The sequence below is a fragment of the Anopheles funestus genome, chromosome X (genome assembly GCF_943734845.2).
Source record: "Anopheles funestus chromosome X, idAnoFuneDA-416_04, whole genome shotgun sequence".
Lineage (NCBI taxonomy): Eukaryota > Metazoa > Arthropoda > Insecta > Diptera > Culicidae > Anopheles > Anopheles funestus.
This window is the reverse complement of record NC_064597.1, coordinates 21,023,644-21,033,395: the sequence shown is the minus strand read 5'-3', so window position 1 is coordinate 21,033,395 and position 9,752 is coordinate 21,023,644. Positions and strand designations below refer to the sequence as shown.

At 37.6% G+C, this 9,752-nt stretch overlaps 1 long non-coding RNA gene across 1 annotated transcript; it reads right to left on the bottom strand.

The window, feature by feature from the left end:
• Positions 1 to 263: 263 nt before the first annotated feature.
• On the bottom strand, positions 264 to 2,463 carry LOC125769733 (uncharacterized). The gene is made up of 2 exons (XR_007419099.1): positions 2,382 to 2,463; positions 264 to 2,319 (listed from the first exon to the last, which is right to left on the bottom strand). It is a non-coding gene; the product is annotated as an uncharacterized LOC125769733 (long non-coding RNA).
• Positions 2,464 to 9,752: the final 7,289 nt, after the last annotated feature.

Here is a 9,752-nt window from a genome sequence, read left to right as displayed (position 1 = left end):
TCTTCTTCTTGGCTTAACGACCTTACAGGTCACGCCGGCCATTTCTGGCTTACTAGAATTATTTTACCACGTAGCCGGATAGTCAGTCCTTGCTACGGGGGAACGGTCCGGATGGGATTTGAACCCGGTCCGGCCGTGTGGACTGGCGCCGTTTATCACATGCACCACCGGACCGCCCTGAAATATTATAATACATGAAATATTATAATTTGTATTTGTTATTTTATTTGTATATAGGTAACATAATGATTAACTACAATGAATTTGGTTTCAGTCGTACATATACCAATTAGTTTTTATTTTTTGAAAAATGAGTGTAACAACGAAACAAATACTATTTCACCTGCTTCTAAAGTTGGTACAGCAACAAGTTTACATTTCACATTTTCACTTTTGAATTTATAATGTTTTACGTATAGATTCGACATTTGCGTCTTATAAATGTGTAAGACGGAAGATTTGTAAGGATAAGAATTCCAATCGGTTTTGAATTCCATTTTTCTTCCATAAATTAATGGTAAAGATGATGTTTCTTCAGCAGTTGAGTATTGCACTATGGTATTATCGGTACATAAAACCAACCATCGCGATTGCCTGCTCTCAACGTGCATGTCTTGCTCAAGTGTAATATAGTCTCATCTTGTTTTTCTGTATCGATGGTTTGAATATCTCTTGTTTCTACGACATCATCAGATAATTTTGTAGTTCTGTTATACGATTTATGGCTTGTTCAAGTTGATTTTTTCCACCTCGAATAATGTTTTTTTTAAATTGAAGATGATTCTCGAAGGGATACGTGGAAATCGAACTATGGACACCAAATCTCTTCACGTCATCCAAAACATGTAACAAATTATGCACATTACTGGTAAGATACTTTTCGTGGTAGATGTTTTTAAATTCATCAACAAAATTATCAAGCATCTTACCTGCTACGTGCCAATTTTGCTTATATGCCTCCGAAGACAACATAGTTATAGCGCAAAAATATAATAAAAATGGTTATAAACTTTTTTATCCATCACGTCTTTTAAAACCACTATACTAGCATAGAGCAAAAATGAATTTAATTCACTACCTTTCCAATAGATATTTCATTTTACGAATTCCTCTGTGAATTTCAGAAGGAAGCTTAATTGTACTGAGGCCGTCTGAAATTTGTTTGCACTTTTTCGTGGACCATTTTGTTTTCAAACCTAACGATCCATCTCTCCATCCTAAAAGCAATTTTCGTGTACATTCTAAATCTAGTAAATGTAACGGGTCAGATATAACTACATCATCGATTGTATCGAAATTTGGAATGTCGATTAATGGCGTTATACCTTTATGGTATTTTCCGTAAACACCCTTACGAAATTCTTCATCAGTTCTCTTGGAAGCAGAAATTCCTTTAAAAATAACCGTGCGAGACTCATAGTTATATTCTCCTTCACAATTGCATTTCATGCAACCATTCTTAGCATTGTAGTTAGCCACACCTAAAATAAAAACAAAAGAAAAGTTTATGATAACATCTGTTTTCACAACCTTATATACATATTAGTTTATAGTAATTATTATATATTACCTTTTATGAATGATATAGCCGGAGAGTCCGCTATGATAGCTCTTAAATTTACGGGAATTTTCCTGGAGTTTATTAAAATCCCATTATGTATAAGGTCTGTTATTTCATCAACAAAAGGACGTAGATATGCTGCTAAATCTCCAAGCTTGGATGGGCCGCAAAATATAGCCACTATCATCGGCGGAACCATAGGCATTTCTTGAATGTTAATCATAATAGGCCAAAATTGAGTTTTACTACTTTTGTGTAATGGCAATCCATCAATGGATATGTTGAGCGAAAATCTTTGGACTGGTGGAGTATCCCTAAAATGTAAAACAATGTTATTTAAAAAAAAATTATTTTTGTTTTGGATTTTTCATTGCATAGCTACCTCAAAAAGTTGGTCATATTTTTTGCAATTCCATGGTACTAATATTGTCCTCAGTTAATTGCACTGATAGGCTGGTGCGGTTTTGGTTTTTTTAATAATGTTTTAGCACTTTTTTGAAAAACGCAGTTCGATTTTTCTCTAAAAATTTTTAATATCGTTCGTATGGAATTATGCGATTGATTTGTCACAAGTGCCCAGTATCGCAAACAATCCATGGCTGACATGTTTGCAAAGTTTTCTTCACAATACATTTGGTTGTCATCATCACTCGAAACATATGAATGTTCATCAACCGAATCATTATGACTTTCTTCATCACTGCTACTGGATGCAAATTCGTCAGCAAAGGTTGTTTCTGTTACTCTAGTCGTTGTGTCTGAAAAATAATTCATATCTTAAGAAGAATTATCGTTTCAGACTGGAAAAAGTTTAGCTTACGGATTGATGTCGTAGGTTCCTGTTTATCATTTGACGATGTGAACATTGCAGCGATTTTAGCATGCTTTCGGTACAAAAGTCCAGATTTTCTAGTGCTCTTGGAATGGATGTTAACGTTCCGTACGAAATTTTCGGTGTCTCTTTGTATGACCAAACTTATGATAACTGTTCCGGCAGCCTCGCTGCACAAAGCGTTTGAAGGGTTTTTGTAATTTTCTTCCTTTTCTTTTTATTTCACATAGACAAATTCAAAATTAAAATAAAGTAAAGTAAAGTTAAAGAAGGTTCAAAAACGGTCTATCCTCTCTCGCTGTAGAACGCTAACTGTCTTTCCATCAGCACGTTTTGACAGCCGTTACCTTCGAATTCCTCTGGGGTTTATAGCATCTACTTCATTCCTTTCTTAGGCGTTACAATTACTATTGAGACACAAACACGGCAAAGCCAAATGCAAAATCGGAACTATATTGTTCCATTCTCTACCTCTTTCTCTGTCTCGTTATTTCTCTCTCATTTCTTTTGAAAACTCTATATCGTCAATCGCCTGCCGGAGAATGCTCTGCAGTAGTGCACTAGCAACTGGATGCTGTTAGGTAGAACGCCAAGTATATCACAAGCTTAAATGCGCTAACGGGATGCTCTGCAGTAGCGCACTAGCAACTGGATGTTGTTAGGTAGAACTCAAAGTATAACACAAGCTCTCAGTTGCTAGAGGTAGAATCGGAGGAGAAGTTTCAGAGTGGATAAGCTTGTATTCTGCTCAGAGGAGGTATTTTAGAGACGATAAGCCGCTGTTTCGCCACTAAAGCTGATTTTTTCTTACTGGGTTAACTTTTGCACTATGAATCGTTGGTGGTTCGCCATTTCGCCTGGGTCCATAACCTGTAGCAAAATATCGTAGAAAGGAATACTTGCGGGTCGAGTTCAGAATGCAGAGAGAGATTTTATGCCTACTCGCACTTAGTTATATACCCTAGCTTCAGTCACTTGACATTATATTCATGCCAGGTAGCATCACGCCTGGCAGTGATACTCCATTATTCCACAACGTATTTGTTTAAAATAGTTCAACAGTGTCTTTTCATGTATTGCAGGCGCTTGGGTACGAAAGGATTAATTTCTTTGCCGGTGATTTGTTGCTTCAAGAACGTACCGTGTAAGAGTAAAGTAAGTTACAATCAAGCAAGGGACTGAAGCAAACTAACTCTAATTCAAATCTTCAATTTTTCATTTCAGCAAACATGACCTCTAGCCAAAGCTCTGAACTAGCTCAAACTGTGCAAGCACTTCGACGTCGAAAGACTACGAGCAATGAAGATAGAGAGCGCGTGGTAACGGCACATGAAAATGGAGCAACCCATGCTGCCATTAGCCAAATGCTGAATATAAAACTAGCGACAGTTTACGGTATTGTCAAAAAATACCAAACAGCATTTCAGGTCGAAGCTAAGAAACGTGGTGACAACAGGCAGAAAATATACCCATAAAGCGATATTGAATGCTGGATCAACGGCGAGTGTACGGTGACGCTAAAATCACTCGCACAAAAATTGTTGCAGGAACACATTGTGCGAGTTTCCACTAACACCATAGCGAGGGAAATAAAAGGCTTCAACTACTCCTTGAAGATGGTGAAGCTAATACCGGAGCGGCGTAACGCACCGACGACCATCGAGAATCCGAAAATGTACTAAACACAATTTTATGGCGTGGCGCGCGAAGTTGGATTTAATGTCAGCATGCGCACGCTTAAAAGACGATCTCGGAAAGGTACGCCGGCCACCGCCACTGTACCACAAACTACGTAATTTAATTAACAATTATTTTAAAAATATTTGTTTACATTTTTCAACTCTCGAATCGACAAATATATACCCAGCATTCAAACCGCCTCAACAAACTGACATTTTATATCAATTGCACGCGATTTCCTATCTATGGGGTCTATGATACCTTAAGTTAGAAAACTAAAATTTTTAGCCCGGATCTGTCAAAACATCGAGCAGAATCGAGCGGGAAATTGTTGACAGGTAATATCATCATGCAAGGATTCCTCAAGGACCTAGCATTTTGACATAAAGAATTACATTAGGCTGCATTTTTGTAGAACCGCGTTTTGACGAAACAGGAATTACAGCTTCGAAATAGGCATAAAGGATATAGGCATGGCACAAGTAAAACATTGTATTATTTTTCATAAAAAGCTGAACATAATTAAACTCATGTAATTTCATTGTTGTTTTAAATCCTAATTCAATCAACATTCACCCAAATCAAATATGGCCTAACCAGTTTTAGACCTGCTAGAAAATGCCTTGTTTTGACATTTGTCGAGCAGGTGATCGAAACTAACATTAGATAAAATTACTAATCAGAAAAACGCAGGCTTATTTTGCTGAGCTGTTTGTATGGCAAACTTGCACCAAATAAGCCGATGGAAATATGCCAATTTTCCATGAACAATTGTTTTAAAGCTTTTTTTTCGTTGTAAATTGCCTTATAAAATGCAAACTCATTTTGTACGCGACTTTTGAATGCTGCGAAATCACAACTTACATTGCATCCTCTTCATCAGAACCGTTGATTTGTTCCTCAGTAGATTGCATTTCAATCAATTCGTTATTTGGTAACAGCTCATTTTGGTAAATGATATGTTCATTGATATCTTCAATGACTGCCTCGATATCTAAATGCAACAGTAGGGATGCACATTCTTGTGTTGTGTGTAGCACTTGATCTACGTCAATTTCTTCTAGAAAATTGTAATTTTCCACTTGAAATACATTTTTTTAACATCTATTCAACGTTACTTGAGTTTCCTCATTCCAAGCCCCTGTTATGTTGTTGATAGCTACATTGTATTTTTTTCTAGAACTCGATTAGTGTCCAATGATTTGTTTCGATACTTTCATTTGCATTTGAAAATGTTTGACGTAGGTAGTAGGTACATTTGAAATTGGCAAACACACCCTGGTCCATGGGCTGCAACAGTGCAGCCGTTCTGGGAGGGAAAAACAACACCTCTACGTTATAGGATGAATTTCATTCAAATCAGCAGGATGTCCTGGGGCATTATCCAACAAAAGAAGAACTTTGAAAGGAATTTTAAGTTTATCGCAATATGCTTTGACTTCTGGAAAAAAATTCTTTAAACCATTTCAGGAAAATTACTCTGGTCACCCACGCTTTCTTGTTTGCTTTCCATATCAATGGAAGCTTCTGCCTGTCAATATTCTTAAACGCTCTTGGCTTCAGTGAATGATACACTGCAAGTGGTTTAAGTTTGCAATTTCCAGCTAAATCACCTCCTAACATTATGGTAATCAATTCCTTAGCTATTTTGAACCCGAGCATTGATTCAAATTCCTTCGAAATGAAGGTACGCGATGACATTTTTTCCAAAACAAAGCCGTCTCGTCAACGTTAAATATCTGCTCAGCAAGATAGCAAGACAAGCCCTTCTTTTTTACAATGTCGGCCAACTGCTTTGGAAATGATTTTGCAGCATTTTCATCTGTACTTGATGCTTCGCCGGTGATCTTCATATTGTGTAGATTTGAACGTTTTTTGAAACGGTAAAATCAACCAGCGCTAGCTTTAAAATTTTCTAGATCCTCTATTCCTCACTTTAATCGTATACCTTCGTACAAAGATTTGGCTTTCTCCTGGATATTTCTTGTGCTCAACGGAATTCTTTTTCCAGTGATATCATCTATCTAAATGATTAGAAGTCTTTCCATTTCGATTATTCTACTTGGACTTTTTTGGGTTACAATCGTTCCCGTTCCCTTTACTACAATCTTTGATACGATCTTTGCTTTTCACGATTGTTGACGCAGGATACTGATTCGGATTTTCTGGTGTTTCTAATTTGAAAAAATTGCAAATACTAGCCGGGATCGCGAAAGAAAGTCGTTAAAATGTAACAGTCGTTAGAATTAAACAAAAGTCGTTAAAAACTGCATGCCATTTGTATCGCGAACAGATGAATTGATAGTCGTTAAATGTGAAGCGATCGTATACGTCGAGTAGATTTGAAACTGTCAAATATCAATATAGTGGAAATGGGGCAAGTGTGCCACCTTACGCGTGTCCCAACTTTTATCAGCAAAAATGCTAGGTGGATCACTTACCCATGTGGCACACTTGCCCCAACTTCCACTATGTGTTATTTTATTTGTCAACAAAGTGAGTGCGCCTGTTACAAGCTGCGTACAACAAAGTGAATATGAATTTTTTACCACTCTTCGTGGCAGCCGAGACTGCTGATGCGCAAGTAGGATCCGCATGGATCCTACAAGCATGAAATATGCGTTCGTAAAATAATAAAAATTATTTTATTCTTACGCTCGGAAATAGTCGCTTCTAATCATTTGTCTGAAGAGACAACGATATAGAGGCGCAGAAAGGCTATGAAATTCACCTCTTTCGACACCATGGTTAACTGGTTTGCATTTGACTGCAGCCATGCCGGTGCATGGGGCCGCCAATCGACAGGACCGGGTATCAAATCCCATCTGGTCCCTCCGTAGGAAAGACTGATTATACGGCTACGTTGTAAAGTAAGTTTAGTAAGCCAGAACTGGTCGACGTGACCTCTAAGGAGTCGTTAGGCCGATAGATGATTATACGCATAATTTTTGAGTTGATATGTAATTGTAATTGTAATTACATATGAAATAGTAATTATAATTACATTTACACATTCCCCAGAATTTTAACATAAAGCACATTTTTATACTAAGTTTATCGAAAATATCGTTTCAATAGTCGTTTCAATACATTCATTTGTTAATTTTAACGACTGGGTCTGACACGTAGTTAAAAAAACGATCGTCAGGAGCGTACGCGATACAAATAAACAGTCGTTTATTCAACTGCTCGAAACTTTTACCCGTGTCTCTTATGGGCCTTGACGACTAGTCGTTAACTGTTCTAACAGTCGTTAATTAATTATTATAGAATTCTAACAGAAATTTTTAACAAATGAATTCGGTTCATGCAAAATGAATTTTTAACGACTGATAAAATCTTTTAACTGCTTGGCGATTCCGGCTACTGTGTAGGTGCCTGGAGAATGGGTAACGTCAAATGACAGTTGAGCGTTGATCCAACCTGGCGAAAAGGTGAACTGTCAAATGACAGTAGGGAATAAGCGGGCTTTTGGTGGAAACCGTCCAAGAGAGCAGACGGAAAATAAAGTAGCCGAGAAAGACAAAAAATTGGACAGTGGTTCTTATTTTTGATTTATCTAACGCCTATAACTGCTTCCTTTGTGCCGTTGTACTGTAGACTTTATTTTTACGAGTTCTCTTCGCTTGCTGTAATGTGTAACTGTGTAATTGTGTAATTGTCAAAACAACGCGGTTTTCCCATTTAACATTTTGACACCCTGCTAGCAGTGTGACCAGAACTACCGATTTATCTGTATTCCTACCGATTTTTGATTAGCCTACCGATTCACAGACGAGCACCCTGAAACTACCGATTTTTCAAGAATCCTACCAAAAATCACAGATGTCGCGGCGGTGTCATCTGTGATATTTAACGGTGTCGCGTTGAACGACAAAATTCGCAACATTTCAACATTTCCATTTTCCCTGCGAACATCCCCCCCCCTCCCCCCCGCTCACACGTATTAGCTGAAGAGAACATGAGCTGAACAGAATTAGGATCATACCGACAACTACCGATAAATTTTTGCTTTCCTACCGATAACGAGGAACACAATCTGGTCACACTGCCTGCTAGCGTTCTTAGTTGACACAAGTGTTATGCAACAAGTTGCATAACACTTATATCGTAACTTGTCTTGCTCTTACAACGATTGTTTTAATAGTCGATACAGGCCAATTTTTTGTCTGGCGATTGAAGCAAAAATTTTCCCGCTTTCATACAGACGTCTCCACTCTGCGGGCAAAATAGTTGAATTTCACTCAATTTTATCATGCCGTCTCTGTTACTCCTATACGAAAAAAAATTGTTTTCGTGTAGGAGTAACCGAGGCGGCATGCTAAAACCGAGAGCAACTGAGCTATTCTGCCCGGATGGCAGTTTGTCCACAAAACTAATGGCACTTTTTTGCTTTGTTTTGTTTTCTGCGATTATCTTTTTTAAACCTTTCACCATTTTTTATCCTATTGAGGAACTACAATTGTTTACTTGGAATTGTTCACTGTTGTGAACGCGACATATTATCATAAAACGAGCATTTGATATCTGTATTTGATTGCTTAATCATAAGCAAGATATAGCATGTCATGGCTCGATACGTATAAATATAAACAAATTCGGGAGTATGTTGCGATAAAGATATGAATTACGATCTTAAGCGTAAGGTATGTAGGCGATCATGCCTGCGCACCGGCGAGGCACAATCAAAGAATCGAACGGTGTAAAATGCTGAAGATGATTTATGAGTGCTATTGTTGAGAATGTGACCTCGCATCTTAGAACGGTCATGCTCGCGCCGATCATGCTCGCGCACCGGCGAGGTAATCATAATAATCGTTGAATGAACCGCGAATTGTTTGATGGATTCATATTCGGCGGTCGAGAAAAGGATCCGTGCTTGATAAACGTAAAGTGTTCTAGGTAAGGGAATGCTCTAATGTTGTTGCGGACAACAATATTGCTGGCAAAATGTATGGATTTTGACAGCTCCGGCAACATTTGTTGCAGACGATTTCAATTCAATTTGATTTTGTCAGCAACATCGCCAGCAACATTTGAGACGTTTGAAGCGTTAGAGTTTGAATTTGAATTTTTCGTTATTCCGTGAACGTTACGTTATTTGCTTGTAAAATGTGAAAATCGGACTTTAAAAAATTGTAGAGGAAGCTGAGGACGTATAAAATAATAATAATTTTTAGAACATAATTAAATTAAATGATGATTTGTTTGTTTCATTACATTTTTGATGACATCTGCTTGATATTTGTTTTGGATCGTATCAGTACTTGTGTTAAAATTTTTGCGGTAGATCTAAACTATCCCTGCGGGAAAAATAGGTAAATTTCATTCGAATTTATCACGATATCCAAAAAACTGGTTTTCGTGAAGGAGTAACAGGGGCGGCATGATAAACCCGAGAGGAATTGAGCTAGTTTAACCGCAGGAATTTTGCGCGGGTTTTTACACTTTTTTGTAGCAAGAGCTGTCAATATTCAGCAAGTCATTACAAACCAACCACACCATTACATCGCAGACAAATTTGAATTACAATACAGGCCAATTTCAAAGGTAAGCAATTGTAATAATAACTTTTGTTTTATAAAGCTATGTAAGTAATTTTCATTATCGCAGCTAAAATGAACATTGAACTCCTAATAACTTTGGTGAGCGAGCAAAGGTGTCTTTGGTGTCCGCATG